Source organism: Rhipicephalus sanguineus, unplaced genomic scaffold (assembly GCF_013339695.2).
Source record: "Rhipicephalus sanguineus isolate Rsan-2018 unplaced genomic scaffold, BIME_Rsan_1.4 Seq602, whole genome shotgun sequence".
Classification (NCBI taxonomy): Eukaryota; Metazoa; Arthropoda; class Arachnida; order Ixodida; family Ixodidae; genus Rhipicephalus; species Rhipicephalus sanguineus.
In genome coordinates, this window is record NW_023615602.1 from 135,589 (window position 1) to 154,930 (window position 19,342).

General features: G+C 43.7%; 1 pseudogene; it reads right to left on the minus strand.

Moving 5' to 3' along the window:
• Window positions 1-19,342, minus strand: part of LOC119377888 (V-type proton ATPase 116 kDa subunit a 1-like) — a 47,860-nt pseudogene that overhangs the window by 20,765 nt on the left and 7,753 nt on the right.

Below are 19,342 nucleotides of genomic sequence, written 5' to 3' on the forward strand. Positions count from 1 at the left end.
CAAAACGTCAATGAGGCGTATGTAGGCATGTTCAAAGGACATCTAACTGTGCAATTTTTAACAACGTATTAATTACGTGCTCATTTTTTCCAGCTAATAAAGAAAGCCCGCGATATGAAAAATAACACGTGACCCTGCTCCCACCCACAAAGGAAGCCAGCGCCCTCAAATAAGCTTACTGCAAACAACCGCTTTGGCTGTTGTCCGTTGCGAGAAACAGCGTTTCGCATTTTGGCAAGGGTACAGGTCGGGCACCAACGATATGCGTGCAATTTCGCTGGGATTCATTCCGATCGATAGTGCGCCACAATCATTATCCATATCTCACGGCCGACTGTTCTCACCGATAATGCAGCAGGTGTTCTGACTACGGCCTGACTCTGTAAAACCAAGCGGTGCATTTCTTAGGCCGGGGAGTGGCAGATAGGGCGATGCATCTCTTTTTCTTTCTGCATTTTTCCCTTGATACTGTCTACCTCATGGGAGCCTGTTTGAGGGCGATGGTTCCCGACGAGCGCAACAGTCTAGTACGTGTCACTTTTCATATTTCACGGGCTTTCTTGATCAACCGTAAAAAATGAGCGCGCAATTAGCACGTTGTTGAAAGTAGCGCAGTTAGATGCCATTTGAACATGCCTACATACGCCTAATTGACATTTTGACAATTAGGTGAGTACTTGTCGAGTTACAAATATAATTATGACTAATTAATCAAACCTCATTGACGACAAAAGTAGCAGTGGCTACTCCAGTGTGCTAGGAACAATGTGCAGTGGGTTTGGTTCGCGTAACGCCGTTCCTCTTTCTTTAAATCGTGCTGCATGATAGTTGTGACACCCTGTATATCATTTGTCATCGAACAATTTAACCTGTCATAACAGCCACCGTGTGAGATAAATGTCTTCAGGTTGTATCTCCAGAATGAACACACACTCAACCACACAGGCCGTCCAGAGAACTTGTGTATTCAGGTAGGAGGATGAAGTAGAGCCCTCTGTGCAACGTACCGTTGAGCACACCACATAAAAGTGAGCGTGTGGCAGCTCAATCATTAATAAAGGGGCCCTGCAACATTTTTTCAAGTTACCATCGAATGGCTTCATTAAAGGAGTTTATTGCCTCACGAATTGACCGCCGCAAATTTTTAGGGGCGTAGCTCCTCTTAGTCTAACCTTGTCCCATGTCAGGCGTAACCGGCAGTATCTCCCGAACAGTATAATAGATGGCGCTGTCTCATAGAAGTACATACAAACTGCACTTGACTGATGATATTCTAGATGGCGCTGTACACAATCTGTGTTATTCCAATAGAAATGTGTGCAATAGTGCGCTTGTGTGAATCGCCACTAGATGGCGGTGGAAGTGCCGCTACTCTCCGATCGGCTGCTGCGCGGGCTGTGCCTGGCTTGCGGGGAACGAGTGCCTCTCTCACTCCTGGATCGTCACCGTACGTGTCGGATCGTTGGTGGGGCATGGACGAAGCAGAGCGGCGGGTGCGGAGGGCCCAGCGGCTCGTGCTCGTCGCCAGGATCCCGCGGTGCAAGCCCGAGAAGTGGCGGCGAAGCGAGTGCGGCGCCTGGCAGACCTTGATGGTGCTCGTGCGCAGGAAGCGGCGCCAGCAGTCTCACATTCAAGGAGCCGACGTGCGGTTCGAGCGGGAATTTCTCGCAGTGGCGGTGCCTGGCAGACCTTGATGGTGCTCGTGCGCGGGAAGCGGCGCCAGCGGTCTCAGATTCAAGGAGCCGACGCGCGGTTCGAGCGGGAATTTCTCACTCATTCGTTTGGCCACAGTTGCGACGTGTGTGATCGACTTTGGTTCGATAATAACCTCACCCCGGTGTTTCACACTCTTTATATGATGTACTAGGCGAATTTCATGGAAGAGTTTCACGGTTTACCAATGATTTCCTCCGGAGCTTCATCCGACTCTTCATCATTCACCCTGTGGATATGCTGTGATTTTTTTAGAATCCCTGAAGTTGAAGCGGAGTTAGAGATTTGCAGCACACTGCAATGCTTTGTCTCTTCTGCGTCTGACAAGCGCGCTGGAAGGTAAGCAGGGAGGGATGGCATGGGGGAAAGAAGTCACGCTGCGCGTGCGTCATGACCTTGAGTATTTTTTGCATTTTTTTACTCGAAGCGCAGCTTATTTTCAGTGTGATCACAAGTGCACGTGCACGTGCATGTGGTGGCCTCGGTAACTGTGCAGCTCACGATGTTCAAATCAGCCAATGGCCGTGAGCTTGGGTATATTGCGCGGTCATTTGGGTATATGGCATCATTTGTAGAAAGAAGAGGGAACGATTTCTAGCCGACTTTGAAAATTAATTGTAAATCCCAGCCCGCGTGCTGCGCTATAATGTTTGGCTCGCGTGTTCCGAGGAGCCTCAACTACCAATCGGCGGCGTTTTCTGACCATCCGTTCACTAGGGAGGTTATGCTCAGGAATGTGCAGGAAAAAGATTGCTTTGGTGCCAGCCACAATGTCAGAGTTTCCTTATACCTTTTAAAAAATTATTACGAAATATTATTATGCAAAGCTCTTGACCTGCAAACAAGCAATCTAGGGATTTTCCACATGTTCATGGCATTTTCAGCACTAAGAAAACGGTTACAGGACCAACAGCTCCTAAAGAGAAAAGCTGTTTCCAAATGGCAGACCCAAGGCTATAAGAGTGCAATGATCCTTTCCTCTGCATTATTTCAAGAGCCCCTGGTAACTTGGGTCTTTTTTCAGTGGCACACAGGGCTTGCAAGACATTTTTATTACAGCGACAAGGTGCACTGACCGTGCCTCGGTGCAAGGCTATCTGGATTTTCTCAAGGTCAGAGACGGCACACCAGCACTCGGCAATGAGGCATTTCTGAGTCACGTCCAAGTTGAACAGGTTCAGGGCATGGTAGATGGCCTTGATCTTGCGGACCTTCACAAACCAGTTCTTGATGTTCTTGGCTGCAGCAGCTAGCACTCTGTGACGGTGGTCCTGCGTTTGGCCCAGAACCTACAAGACCAAAAGTGGGGACAAGCTATTTAGAAAGAAGTCTAATCCGTTTGCTAAAGGACATGACTGCAGATGCAATCTGTACGTAAAAATATTGTTACAATGAACAGACAAATGCAATCTAAAAGCAAACAAATGTTTTAATTGCAATACGTAGCAAGGAGCGATTTTCAGTTCAGTACTTTAATTGAAAAAATATATAGATCCTGGAGGACGATGATGATGATTGTGGTCACAGTCTTCCCCTTATTCGGACACCCAGTGCCACCGTTTGATGACATTTCTATACTTGTTTAGCTTTACTATTAAGTCACATTGATTAGAACGCAACCCACGTCACTAATTCCTTTTAACCTACATGAACACTTTGTTGAAGGCACACCGCTAATTTTTCAAAATTGCTTTAAAGGAACCTAGTTTAAGATACTGCAGGGACTTCGTGCAAAATTTATCATCTGAAATACGAGCAAAAAGGTGGGCAAAATCAGTTTTTGATGGTGAAAAAAAATAAAAGTGCTGCCATTACTGCTGGCTCAGAAAGATGCCGGACTCTTTGGCATGACCTCCAAGATAAGGTGGCCCCTAACATTTTGGAGGTGGTGTGCCCAGCCGTATGCAATACTGACAGCTGTACGCATAGTGTTCAGGTTTGTTTCAAGGCTGCTAAGAAACTATGCAGGTACCTACCCCACAGCTTTGCCAAGGTTATTCCAGTAATATGTAACACTAATTCATAACAAAAGTGCAATTCTGCTGCTTTAAAAGCATCATGTCAAAAGTACAGGAATGACAGCATTAAAGGGGGGATGCGGGGATCGTTTGTAACTTTTTAGTTTCTTGGCCTAGGTTGATGAAATTTGGTACACACACCACAAATCATCATAAAAGACAAATATTAATTCTCATAAAGATGTCTTTACTAGTTTTCATTTAATAAAATTCACATGTTCCTTGCTCATGGAAAGCCTGGCACAGTGACTAAACATGCTATGAGGCTGGAACTACTTTGTATCTTTGTTCACATACTGTTTGTACTTAAATACAGTTTTAGATATTTTTTTACAGCCCTAATAATTTTCTGTTGAACATTAGATGCAAGTACCTGTGTCTCAGGTAATCGTGCCATGCAGTAGTTATGAAATAAGAAAATAATGAAAGCATTATAAACAAAAATTCCACGACTGTGTTGAAGTACAGCACAGTCTATGGATTACAATAAAACAAACAGCATAAAAATCGGTCCAGCCATAGTTGTGCTATGTTTTCCACAAGCCAAGTGGCAGGCACAAATGCTCTTGAGAAAATGGACAATAAAGTTTTGGTTGCAGTTGACCCTATGCTAAAGTGTGCCAGGACAGTAATAATTGGCGTCCTTGCCAGGAGGCAATCTTTTGGGCCTCTACTTCTTAATGGGACCCGATTTAGGAAGCTTATTAGATGCGAAGTATCTTATGGCGGAGTTCAATCCGGTGGTGGTGGTGGTGTGCGGCGTGACCACCCTTACTGCTCATGCGCATACCCTCTCCCCTCCCCCTCTCCAACTTCCCTCTCCCTTTCCACTCTTCCTCTGAAACGCCGGCTAGACATGCCGAAATTCTCTTGCGCAACACCGCGATGAGCACCAGCGCACGCACGTCCCCTCCCCGTCTCTCTCCTCTCCTATGCTGCCCCCTCTCGCACGCCTGCCGACCGCATTGCCCGCTCGCCCTGTGAGAATTAACAGCCAGGCTAGAGGGAAGACAAGACGCTCGTAGCGTTCCTCTTCGCGTTCCACGACGCGAGGTCGGTAGCATGCCCAAAGAACGCCAACGGAACGCGATCGTGCAAGTGCTCCGGCTTCGCATCGCCTCATGGTCCCTTTAGTGGGAAATGGTGTAATTTTTACCCTCTATCATTTACCGCATACGCTTTTGCGCAGCCCCCTGGAACGCAAGTGCACCAGACTGCATGTAAACATTGGGCATGTTGGAACTGTATCGCCAATTTTGCAGCCGCGGAACGTGTCGTCAGGCGGCCTAAATAGTGGTGTGTTAGTTTGATGAAGCTTTGTGATCCCCCTGTCAACTACTAATGACTAAAGATTTATTTTCTTGTACGATAAACCGCACCCGTTTTGCATAGCCGACGCTTTATCGGCAGTCCAAAGCTGACGGCAACTTCGCACCGAACTGTTCCGCAGACGCATTTTCTCACATTATTAACTTTTCTAAGTGAAACGAGAATGCTCTTCCGCTAGTGGGGACATTAGACGCCCGTTTTATCGAAATGGGACCGGGGACGCGTGCGCGCGAAGTTCAGGTCACAGCCGTGAGAGCAAGCATCGGCAGATTGTCTCCGAAGTAAAGCTGTTAAAGCGGCACTCACGCGTCGTCTGATAAGTAGCAAGCGTTTTGATGATCAAGCGCTATGGCTTAATCCCTGTCACTTTATTATCGTCCCAGCAAGGGATGACATGACGTGCCGACAAACCAGTTGGTACGCCCCAATCTAATCACTGGCTCGCCCGATTCACGCGATACCGTCCCCAGTTTCCTCCGTACGAAACTAAAGAGGCTTGCACCTTGCCTCCCGTACGCGCGTCACCTTTCGAATAGCAGCGATTCACGTGTTTACAGCCGCGGAGTGATCAAGCAGCGAGCACTCCGCTCTTTAGCACAGCGACCGTCGCTGTGGCAACAACCAATAGAAAAGCGCCTCTCAACGGTGTCGCGCGCTCGTGAGAACACCCTCCACTTTTTTTGTTCTTTGCACTTTTTCTATGCGGTGATCATAAACGAGAAGGGCGGGAACGAAAAGGCGGAACTTTGAGCCTTGAAACGAAGCCAAGATGGCGGCGCTCGGTGGCAGGCAGTGATGCCAACCCTAGGGATTTTCTCTCTCAGGGATTTGGCGTCTTTTTACTGAATCTAGGGATTTTTGTAAGGATCTGAAAATATTACGTAACATGGCCTAATGAAAGGCGATACTGAGTACAGTAGACTCTTGATAATTCAAACTTGAGGGGACCTCAAGATTTTTTGAAGTATCAGAAGTTTGGATTATCAGAAGTTCTCATAAATATGACTCAGGGCAACACACCAACACTGCGATGTTTATTGTTTCTCAGTGCCGCAGCAACATCATAGACTGCTCTGCATGATTGCCAGTAAAATTTTTAGACATCAGCAATAACACTAGTATACTCATTATGATACAAGGCACGCACAGGTATGTAATTAAGGAATGATATGTGTTGCGTCCCACGACAGTTGCTAGCCCCTTCCAGTTCTTAGGATGCTTTCTCGCATGACATACTGCGGAGAAAGTGAATTAAGAAACGTTTGGCATGCGATAGATCAAGGCCAGACCGTAGCGTTGTTTTTTTCCCCGGTCAGCACAAGATTATTGGTGCGCGAGGTTCGGCTAGTTTGGCCGTTTTGTAGGCAGGCAATCAGCTTTATTTGCGCCTGTTAGTACAAAAAACGTGAATGTTCAGCTAGAAGCAAAATGCAGCAGATATTTCCAGACATAAACAAGCAAAAAGTTTCAATTAACCGAACTTGTGCAGTGAGGCAGTTGAATTAAGCAGCTTTAAAATACATTGAAAACATAGTGGGCCAACCAAAAATTTAGGATTTGTTTGAATTAACCGAGAGTTTGAATTATCAAGAGTCTACTGTAATCACGCTTTTTCAAATAGAAAGGCTATAAAAAAAAACGATAATTTTTCGTTATTTGCTGTTCTTGTAACAGAGCTTTGGTGTTCGGGGCAGAGTGAAGGCGATCACAGTTCTGTAACGCAAGATTATTGTACGCCGAGTACTGGGTGGAAATAAAACATTTTCATCGTAAGTGTTGTGGAGAGCACGCGCCCATTTCCTTTCCTTAAGGCTGGTGCGATCGCGAACTGACGGCGGTAGCCAAAGGACCACTAAGAGAGGAGCACCGTCGCCCTTTCCGGACAACCCCTTCTTTCCCGCCGCTCCTCGCGTCAACCTCGCATCCCGGCTCGCGGGAAAGGGAACTCACCCTGCGAGGGAAACAACCCTCGAGGTGGGGAGGGAGACGGGAGGTGAATAAAACAACCGGGCAGACGAGCAACGGTCTCTCGTGCCCTGCTGACCTGCGAAGTAACACCTCATGGCACCGAGACCCGCCAGCCGATCATCGACCGAAGGTGTAAGCGTTACCCTTTGTTTTCTACGAGAGGGACTATCCCTCTACGCGACATTTACGCGTTATTGCTAGCGTAGCAATAAAGTGTTGTTTGTTGTTCTAGCCTGTTGCCTTATTCGCCCGAACCCGTCGTAGCTGCGATGACGCGCGCTACGGGAAGGGGACGTTGACACGGTACGACTATTTGCGGCTGGGACCGGAGCTAGGCTTCTGCACCAGCCGTACATAGAGCGGACCCCCTCAGTGTTTAGTATGCACGCACGCATCATCATGAGCGTCCTGAGTGATTGCTGCTTTGGACACAAAGAGAAATTTTGTCTTGTACGTGAAAACGTGCCAAGTTCCCGCTCCCCGACGTGCCTTCAGCGTGCAGTCTCCATGTCTAGTAACTTCTGGACAGAGACTTTGAGAGAAAAAGAGCGAAAGTAGGACTGACAATTGGGCGAGTTGGTACAGATTAATTATTATGAAAACAGTGCGTGAAAGAGACGAAAAAACTGTTCGTGTGTCTTTCTGTCGCGTCGTTTTTATAAGAACAAAAATAGTGACAAAAATATTTGGTCATATGGGTTGATCGAAAGTACACAGGATGGCTATCAGCCAGTAAAGAAAGGGCCCCTGTATATCTACTGCAGACGCTGATTGCAAATGTGGAAAATTAGGAATTGACTGCCACATCACATGCTGCAAGTATAAGAAAAGGGCTACAGACTTGCGTTGGCCCAAACGATCACATCTATGCCTTCAATAAGTGGGAAAAGTGAACTTGACAGATTTGTCTGTCTCTGGAGCAACTTGTGCTATGTGCAAGCCATTTATGTGCAATTACTCCATAGAAAATGCAGAAAAAAACACCTTCAGTGGCTGTTAATATGAGGCTTTTACTTCTAATAAGATTTAGATGAATTGGGCCACAGAAAGAACTATCTTATAACTTTTCTAAAGGTGAATTAGCCTAAATGACGACATTAATAAGTCAATCTAGGGATTTTTCGTGCAATCGAGGGTATTTTCAGGGGTCAATCTAAGGATAAAATGTTGAGTTAGGTTGGCTTCACTGGTGGCAGCAAGGACGAGATACGACGCCGTGAATTGCGCCGTTTAGCGCGATTTTGGGCTTCTTTTTCACCAACCTCACTTACAAAATTATTTTTTCGGGCACTTAGAGTGCGTTTTCAGCGCAATCGTTTAGATATGCGTAAATAAGAGACCACAGATGCCAAAATGAGTGTTTTCCAAAAATTGATTTTCTTTGGCTATTTTCACGATTGATCCCCCCCTTAAGCCATTGTTACGACAGCCGTAAGGAAAATCGGTGAATGTATGGCTTGACTCTCCAAAACATGCAATGCAGTCGTGTCAAGTACCGCCTATTAACGATGACGAAGGAATCCTTGTGTTTTTTGTTTAACACTAGCAGTTAACTAATACACCTTGCTAGTGTTTGCATACCGTGCTGAGGTCTTCAATGCGGGTCATCAAGCCAATGGACATCTCCCGTCTGTCTGCTGGGGTCTCAGGGCACGGATAAAGCGTAGCACGGAACCTGCAAGGTTAATGCAAGAGTCATGGAAGCGAATACAAAGTAATTAGCTGATAATTAGTTTAATGATCAGTTTCCTTTCAATGATTGACTGACTGATTTATTTTGTTCAGGAGCCAAGGAAGGCTGTTTACTGTGCATACAAAATAACCACATTGTAGCTTTTGCACTCTGCCCCGTCAAAAATACAGTAGACTCTCAGTAAACGGAAACCTCTTAAACGGAACTTCTGCTTAAATGGAACAACTGCCTCTAATACAATTGGTTTCCTATTTGAATTGTGCACTCCTGTGCATCTCTCAGTAAACGGAACCCTGTTAATGGAACACATTTTTCTGGTCTCTCAGGTTCCGTTAACGAGAGTCTACCATATGTACTTCAGCTGGGAAAGAAACCTGCACCACGAGATGTCATGTTTAGCAGCACAATTCCATGGCCATTGAACAAATGTAGGAAAGAGAATAGCTGATGAGAAAGTCTAGAATGAAAAACTAATGACCATAGACACCGATTTTATGTCACCGGGACTACAAATGTGGCTATTTTCACTCAATTTCTACAGGCACTTATGTAGAACAAAATGCATGCACTACCAAGCAACTATGACGTGCTTGGAACACTGAGCCCAGTAACAATATTGTTCTGTTGCAACATTACTCTTGCATACCAGTAGAAATTCCCTTAGATCCTTCCGGAATACATGCCCAATATGATGATGTAGAGGATACTGCAGGCATTATACAGGAAGCCATTATAGGAGGCATTTACAGGAAGCTGGTGAATAGCAGCACTAATATCTGGAGCCGCATACGTTCATTGAAATTTGCAGCTGCTTTTAGCTCTTATCCCAATCTAATGAGATTTTATGTTATCACTGACACAGAAAGGCAACGTTTGGTCATCTCATACCCTTCACAAATTTTCTTGACTCGAGTCTTCAGCTGCTCTCCTTGGAAGAAGATGATGAAGACTGTCTTGTACACTTGGTCACCTGGAGCAAATGTAAAAGCATGCTTGAGTTAATACATGAACACACTAGCACATACTTTGCATCAGCATGTTCTGCGCAACTTTAAAGGGACACTAAAGAGCAAAACGATTTTTCTCATATTAGTAAAGCACTCTTTCACGATACCAAAAACATCACATTTGCGAGAAGACGCTTAGTAAGCGAGCAACGCACAAAACAAAATGTGGGTGGCGACGTTACCTTGAAGTTTCCGCACTATTCACCGTGACGTCACGTGTTTTGACGGCGCCTACGTAGTTCCTAATCGGCAATAATGAAGTACATTGTCCTTTAAGGGGGCCATAGACTTAACTACCAAGTTTGGGGTAATTTTGTTGAGCAAATTGTGCCAAAACATGACAAATGCACTTTGAAATCCTGACGTCACGCGGGGAGATTCCGGCGCGAAATTTAAAAATGAAACATTGAAACTTGATTTTCTCCTCTACTAATAAACCTATGATGGCGAAATTAAAGACATTAGAGTTCTCAGAGCATAATTTCGATCTAAACTGATTCATTGTTTCTCTTTAGTGTCCCTTTAAGACTGGCAGCTTACCTGATTGGGCACTCCATCGAGTTTCATAACGAAATACTCGCAGAGAATCTGGTTCAGTTGTTTGCTACTGGCTTGGGGAGTGCACATGGTCATTTTTTTTTGCAGTACAGCACCATTTCATTAGCTAAAATGTGCAATTTTCTGGGTCGACGGCATCATGCTAGTCACACAACATTTCTTCAAGGCAGCTGAATAATTCTTTCTCTCACACATGTCTGAACACTTTTCAGTAAGTGCATTGGTATATCTAAACCCATAATACCTGCCACGGGCATTTTTAAAATGAGTTTTTACTAGTTTTAAGGTTCTGAAAACCCTCCTACGGCAACAATCAGAGGCTAATCAAAGACATTTCTCACAGAAACAAATCGTGATATAACATCAGCTTTTATTTCTAGAATCTACAAGACTACTCAGAGCCAGAAGGCTAAAGTTCAGTCAAATCCTTCCATACTAATCATCATTCCCATGGTAGCTAACAGCCATACCGAAAGCTTATGCAGACGTTTGGCTCTCTGTGAGTTCATTCGGAATCTTAAAACACCGACTCACTACCTAATACTTCTTTTTCTGTTCTAAAAAATTCGGTCACAGGCAAGCTGTTACTACAGTGTTGTGGAAGACTCGAGTGCAGCGGAATAGACAGGACAAAGGAACACAAAACAGCATAATCTCTGAATCGATCTCTGGATAAAAGGCAAATTAAAAGTGCAAAGAGCTTTCAGCTCACGGTGACGGGGTCCTCCAGAGGGGTTCGATGGCCGCCTGGCGGAGGAACACGTTCCCGCGGCACACACGCCACAGCATGCGCTCGAAGGATGGCAGCCGCTCCCGCAGCACCACACCGGCCACGAACCTGGCCAATTCAGGCACCACGACAACCAGACAAACGTCTATCAGCGCACACAGAGTAACTACTCCATCAACCAGAAACACATTTGATAAGACAAGCCCTACAACACAAAGGCCTTCATATCTACTCCCAAGGCTATTTTCTCTCAATAAGTTTTGATCAAACCTGCACTCCTGTAATTTTGTGCGATGAATTGATTTTTTTTTGTACGCCACACGGTTTCAATCCTTTCTCATTACTCCAAATGTCCTGATGCGACTTTTGGAGGAATACACTTCTAGAATTATACAACTGATGTGCCGCTGGACACTGATAATAAGTTCTAGCAAAGTGTCTTAGGACAATGATGTTTGCGATTGTTACAAGGGTTTACCTTCCTTCCTGCATATAAAAAAGCAACAGGCTCCCAACAGTCCCACATTCTGACGAAAAGTGGCTTATGTCTTGCGTCCGTCTTACTGCACATACTGCAAGTTAGAGGTCATTCTGGTATATATATCTTCGTATTTAAAGGTAAGTACATAAGCTACCCACAAACATGAACGTGAACCTGAATTCATTGTTTAATAACAACAGCCGAACTCGGCCCATAGGTCGGCAAAACTGTGGAGCTCACTCAGGCTCACTCATGAAATATATTTTTGCCCTTAGAGATCACTCGGACTCAGACTCACCAAACTTTTCCTCAACTGGACTTACTGGACTCATACTCACTGAAATTTTCTCAACCGGACTCACTCAAACTCACCAAATATTACTCACTCGGACTCAGACTCACGGCTCTATCTAAGTCTGAGTGAGTCAACTCAAAAGACCGTTAGCGTATAATTGGATTTTTTGACCATGGTGTCAATGCTCTTCAACACCAATATCTCGCGTATTTGGTGCTCTACTTGGCGCCTTTTGACCTAGAACCTTCAAATATGATTATCAGTGGCTCTAATCCAGTAAGGACATTTTTATTGAAAGAGGTGACTCACGCATATATTTTTATCAAGAACTTCCTCTGAAAGAGTTTGCGGGGAGGAGGGATCTAAGAGTCCAAACAACTTCACACCAAAGTTAGCACTATAATGAAGACGACTGAGGCAGCTGAACTTGCCACATCTCAAATACACAAATCTTTTGCTGAACATATCTAGTGCACTAAAAAATGAAAAAGAAATATTGCCAATAGGACAAGTACAAATGTAGTATTTGCACACGTGAAATATTCTTAGACAGCTTCCCGCGATTGTGCTTCCTACCTTGCCCCACAAGGCTGGCCATGCATTATCATTCCTGATCCACAGGCCCACACATGTAACACATCTCAGAATGAAAGAAATGAGTGCAAAATTAACATGACACAAGACGAAGAAGCCACAGGACAAGCCCTAACTAGCAACTGAAGGTGATACTGCATGGGAAAGCCTTCCTCTTGCCTTACAACAAAGCTGAGAAAAGTTACCTAGGTGCACATGTCTGAGAATTTTTTTTTTCTTTGTGAAGATGTGTATTTTGCCTCCTCTAAATGTGTACTTTCTTCAATAAAACTTTCAGATGTTAGTTATGCACTTGCCCTGTGGCCTCCTTCACCTTGTCTCACATTAACTTCATGCTCATTTTCTTCAAGGGTATCTATTTTTATGTTACATCTCAATATCCCGCATGTGTACAAAGCATGTGGCAAAGATTCAAAGCATAATATACAGTAAACAATAAGATGAAAGACACCCTTATCTTGCCTAAAGTCATGCACATGTATGTTGACACCATCTACAACCATCGTATGCCGTACACCTATACAGAGTTCAGAGATGCTTTATGTGCCTTGCATGTGTGGTATATAAGCACTGTCAGCGCATGCCCCTTAACAACAAACCATTTGTCTATAGATAATAGTCATCATATCCTCTCCATTTGTTCAAATAAGTGTACTTTCCTGCTTGCACAATTGAGACTGGCAAAATATTAGTCATTTAATGTAATGACATTTGATTAAACAGCATAACATTTAACATTGACCTAAAAAGCGAGGGAGTGGAAACACCTGTACAATATTTGTCAAAAATAATAAGTACAATTTTCTCTTGATTAATAAGCTTACTTCATAGGTTTTATGGTTATTTGAAAATTTTGAATTGTGTTTACATTATTAACGACTAGTCATCTATATTCGTGATGCATACCATGCGAATATGGTATCCAGTGCAAAAACATAATCCAACATTCAGCTGTCCATTGCTATGAAATTTGTGCTGTGAAAACAAGCAAGAATTGTTGAACTATTAGGTGTTACGCTGTTTTCTCATGTGTGAATTTCACGAGGTGGTAAGGATACCCCAATCACCTCTTACTCAATTGATTGCGAACATCTTATTGTTTGTTGACAGTTAATATACCCATGTAGCAGCCAATTTATGACATAACATTACATGACATTGATAACACGTATTCTCAGCAACAGGGGTAACAGCGACACTGACGGCGGCAAACTTTAGTGCTGTGTGGTTATTACTATTGTGGCCTGTAGCATTCAAAACCAGTTTCATTCAAGTGGGGTAGTGTGGTATTCAAAACAAGAAAGAAGCTATGTGAAATGTGGCATTAAGAATAACACAGGCAGGAAATCTGAACATAAAGATCTCAAAGATATCAGTACTCAATGAATGGGATTGGAACAAGTTTTTTACAAGGAAGCACTAGAACAGAGAGTAGGTTTACAAAACTGGCCAATAAAAATTCAATTTTGGAACAGCTGGGAAAGCCAAGAGCAAAGCAACGTGCTTATCTGTTAAGGCTGAATGCGCAAAGTTCCAGGCAATGCTGTTAGCTCTAGTGCAGTTGGTGCTAGTACTATGTGCAGATTAAACTACCCACCTGCAAAAAGTGTGCAACAAAACCCCTAAGGATTATTCACGAGCGTTGCCCTAGAAGATTGTGTATACTGGGCTGCCATTTCCGTACCAGTATTGTACAATTGTTTGCACGGTAGTTAGCAAATTATACACTTGGCAGTCTGCTCTGATGTAGAACTAATCGTGAAATTTGAAAACTAAAAGGTGCATCATCTACTATACTACACTTTAAAAAAGAATGCGTAGAAAGGGTGTCTTTTGTCTGACAACAACATCATCTGACTTGCTTGAGTTTCCTTTCTTGAAAACTTTGCGCTCACCACTTTGCTGTCAAGAATGATATGTCATGCTGATAGTGGGCACACTGACCTCGAAGCACCAGGCACATGGCGATAATGCAAGGAAATGCACGTGATCCACATGGTGATTATTGTTGTGAGGCAGAAAGAGACCCCTTTACTCGCTCTTTTTTTTTTGGTTTTAGAGAGTAGGATACTCTGGATTAACTTTGACCCCCCAGCACTGACATAACTGATGTAGTAATATGTTTACTAACAGGTTATATGGCCCTATTAACCCTGAACTCAGTGTTTAGATAGAGATGGAACCTCTGAGGACCAGAGTGCAGACAACACGACAGAAAAACAGTGTAAAAATAGGAAGAGCAGATAGGAAAAGTTGCCTCAACTACTACACTTCGAAAACTGTGACTGTTCCTCCAGTCTGCTCATTTCTGCCAAATTTTTGTTTGTTTTCATCCCAAAGCTATATCAGTGAGCTCCAGAGGCTTCTGTGGTAGAGACAGGTAAACTAGATGCAACCGCTTCACTGCTAGCAAGCTATGCTAAGATAAAGCTAAGAAGTGTAAACAATCTGCCACATTGCTTTTAAGCCCTGCATGATTTAGTAATGCTGCAAGAGTGTCCGTTGTTGCCTCTCCTTTCCTCAGCTGTGCCCCGCGTGCAATGTGACGCAGGCCTCGACGTTAGCTCACCCAAGCCTGAGGGCCTGTCCGCCAGCTCTGAGGCCCTCGTCTCCCAGCACATGACGTGCTCTTCTTGGGTGCTCGGTCGTGCATCTGTGCACGGTGATGAAATTCCACCTGGTGTGACAAACGCACTCGCATTGTACGCACAAGCCTGCTTTTCTGTCTCTTTGACCCATTGAAGGAAAAGGGAGGTTTGGGTGGCGGAAAGGAGTGTAGAGGAAAGGGTACTAACAGGGCAGGAAAACGCTGCAAATCAAAGGCTTGCCCATTCCTCATCATCTCACCCCCGACCCAGCAACATGAGATGAGTGATAGCAGGTCCAAGAGTCGTACATTTGCAGCCAGCTTTTTAAATTGTCATCAAATTTCGCCACACACATATTTTTGCCCCTTATCACTGTCTCAATATAGCCACAGCGACAAAACACCTCTTGTTCAGTAATGCTTCATATCGCAATGCCAATGGCTCTTCTAAGCTAACAATAGCCTTTATACGTAGCTATTTTATAGGTATGCCAGCTGCTGCAAAAAAATTGAATTGGGCAGCATGGTCAATTTACCAGTCACTCCCCCATCGTGGGGAATGAACATCTTAGAATGACATGTGCTACAACATCTGAGCAAACATAACATGCCAGACATCCGAAAAATTACAGTGCACACGTTATAAAAGGACCAGCCAGCCAAAAACATATTTGCAAGCTACATACACTGAAATGCATTTTAAAAATATTATATTACCAGCTTCCATTGCCTCTTATGGTGATTGGACATGTTCAGGGTGCACTTACACCAAGGTTTGCCCGTAGTTAGGAAAACCAGCACTCAGCCTGTATATAACTGGCATTTTATGGTTCAGTGTTCAACTAGCAATGCAAGCAGAGATGTACAAGCAAAGATAAAAGGAGGTATCAATCTGGGCATTTTTGGAGTGACGAGAGATCATGGCTCAAGTTCTCATGTTGCTTTTGCTCTCATTAAGTTTGTTTGGACTGGACATTAGTACCATGCATACATAAGTTCACTTAAATTTATACTAATAAGGCTTTTTAAGTGTTTTCAGATTACCCTGTTACCCTTGCAATAACTTCATCACATCTGCCGTAATAACAGCACAATTTTATTGTTATTTGTATCAGCATAGCCCCGAAGCAATGTGCATGTTTCTTGCTTAGTGTAATGTGCCAGCACAGGAGTAATCAATTATTAAGAGAATGTTCAACAATGAGACCACAACAATTTCCTCGAATAAAGCCTTATCAAAAATTGGTGTCGACTGCTGCAAAGTGTACAGCCTGGAACAGTTCAAACATGAACACAAAACTGTCTTCTGCTGGTCTGATCCCACAGCTGCATGTACTTGCATGCAGCATGTACTGCATGTGCGTTGCATAAAAACTGCATGCAGTTTTTTATGCAACGCATGTACAATTTAACAGAAATACGAAACACTTTATGTGAAATGTCACAACAAAGCTAAAACAGATAATACATTCCTCTTTGTAGTACTGACTTGACAATTATGCAATAATGACTGGACAATTTACAGTGCTGGCACATGCTAACACAGCGGTTCTCAAATGGGGGCCCGCGAAGCCATTTTTGAGGGTCTGCAAACCCCCCCCCCCCCGAAAAAAAAAAATACGTTTTTTTTGAAGGTGAAGGCACACTATGTCCCTAAAAGTGGCCCCTTCTGATTTTTGGTAAGCTTCACTGCATACACTTTTGCATTGCACAGAGCCGACTATGTTTCCTTCTCCATGAGGCTGTAAAGCTCTTATTGCAGTTTTCTATGACATATGCACGCGAGCATGCTTTTTCCAGGCTTGCATATTTGAAGAGCAAACATAGCTAGAAACAGTATGAATGTGGCTGCAGACTGCACAACTTATTGACAAGTTGTTGAGATCAAACTGGCATGGCACTTTAGTTTGACCATTCTTTGCCAGAGAAGAAACAAAACGCACCTATTTCACATGCATGTTGTGTTAATTTACGATCACCCACCCCCCCTCCTTTTCTCACTGCAAGGGGTCTCTCATCACTTCCACCAGTCCACAAGGGGTCCCCAAAACATACATGGCTGAGAACCATTGCATTAACACAAACCACTCTTTTCATGTTTAGCCCTCGATAAAGAATGAGCAAGCCTAAGTAATAACAAGGAAGGAATAAAAGAAAAAGGGCAAACAACAGCGCTAGACATGCAAGCATAGCCATGGATGCATCACGCCTTACGAAACGTGATATGCAAACATGAATTCACAAGCAGAAACACACGCAAGCATCCCGGAGTATGTGCACTGTGAACCTTGCATGCAACCACAAAGAATAGAAGATAGAACAAATAGATGCAAAAATACTCTTGGGAAAACTGTTGAAATGCACCAAAGCATCTTTCTTGCCTTCGGCGTCAGGTTGCAGCTTGTAAAGAGTAAATAACACCGCAGTGTTATTAGACCTGCACGGGTTCTCCCCGAAGCAGAAGTGAATAATACACTCACATAAGTATTAACTGATAGTGCAATATAGCTTGCAAAGACTTGTTGAGAAAAATTTAAACGAAATAGTGATAGGAACAATATTACTGCATAGCACTGCAATCGCTGCTCTTTCATTTACACGAATATAACAGTATGTAGGATTATGGGCAATATAATGTTTCCAAGTACTTTTCTGAAATTATACTGTTTGGCAATATAAAACAAATGCCAAATTGGAAATGTTGGCAAATAGATACCCATAAACGCTTACATTAGAGTGCACATTTTAGTGCATGCAGCATGACATTACCACGGCCGCTACATAAAACCTGTTTTTTTTTATGTAGCGGCCGTGACATTACAGAAGGACCCTGTGCCAGTAAGTCACACTGAAAGTGATAGTGTGAATAAAAACGCAGTGAAAGGAAGGTTGCAGTGGAGCGCAAGCTGTCAATAACAAGGTTAGTGTAGCGATAAAATGTTAGGCTCACTCAACAGCACAGAAAAGTGTTCTTGGTCAGAAACTTGGGGCAAACAAACTGTCAAGGGCTCTACGAGAAAAGGGAGGGGTAGGTGAGGGCCCGCGCTTGGCTTTAGTCTCCAGCAATGTTCTGACCTGCAATATCCACGCGAAGGTGCCTAATCGCCACCGCTGCTAAACATGAGGTGCAAATTAGGGCATACGCAGACAAATGCAATAGGACGAGCGCCATTACAAGCACATCACAGCTTGCTGGGTCAGGGATAACGCTAATCCTATTTCCATCATCCGTGTCTTAGCATGTGCCCCTCTTTCACTAGCTACGTTTCACCAACTAGCCCAAAAGAAGTGCTCCTGATAACCACCTACCAAAGTAACAGTGAATATTACAAAACACTGCCAATGCATTCCACAAAGCAGCAAGTTCAGATAAGGATGCAGCTGGGGCAGAACCACGCGTCTGTCACAATAAAGGGCCATCCTAGGCGGGCCGCCCTGGTCGTGCTACCACATATTTCAGCAAGTGCATCTGGTAAACATTGAGACGGTGAAGTCTATATAAGACAGTTATATTTGAAGCAAGGCTTCACTAGTGAGACCGAATAATGTGAGGGAATTTGGGTCATGTATTGTGACTCTGAATCTGGCAATTGAACATGGTTGATCACTTACATTAAAAAAAAAAGCAACTGACATAAGAAATTCCTCTTGTAGTGCTGACTTGACAATGCAAAATGACTGGTCAATTACAACATCATTGTTGCAATTACAATATACATGTAGATGATTAAATGTTGATAAAGATAACTCTAATAATTTCACTACCATAATAGCAAGTTTAATACTGTAGCACCCCTAAAAGTGTTGCGTACGTAAAAATCCCACTTCTGGCATAGTGTACATGAAAAGTTCTGTGCCAGCGCTATATGTGAGGAGTGTTTCTTACATATGCAATGTCGTTATGGCTACATACGCAGTATAAATGTTGCTATTGTGCCTCATGGGGCCCCCCGTTTAGAATAATGTCTGCCAAAAAAATCTTTTGCTGCACAGTACTCAATGCATTCGCTGAAACATTAGTGCCGTGATCCTCCAAACATCAAGAAGCACAAGGTGGTGCATGTATTGTGCAGGTGCTATAGCTTATCAAACAGACATCCACTGTCACAGCGCTGTCTTCACAAAGGAGCTCAGTGCCTTTGTGAAGCACAATTCCACAATGGATGACACAGTGGAACGAGTAACAAGTGGAGTGGAGAAGTCATCCACTGGGACGAGTGGTCACGTTGTGCCACTGTGGAGACTCTTCTTTTTTAGGAATATTATTTGTAACAGAAGGAACTGCAGCACACCAAAACCAGGACTATCGACACAGGATTGAAGCTGAACCATCAGCCAGTATTACATGTACTACTGAACTAACATGAAT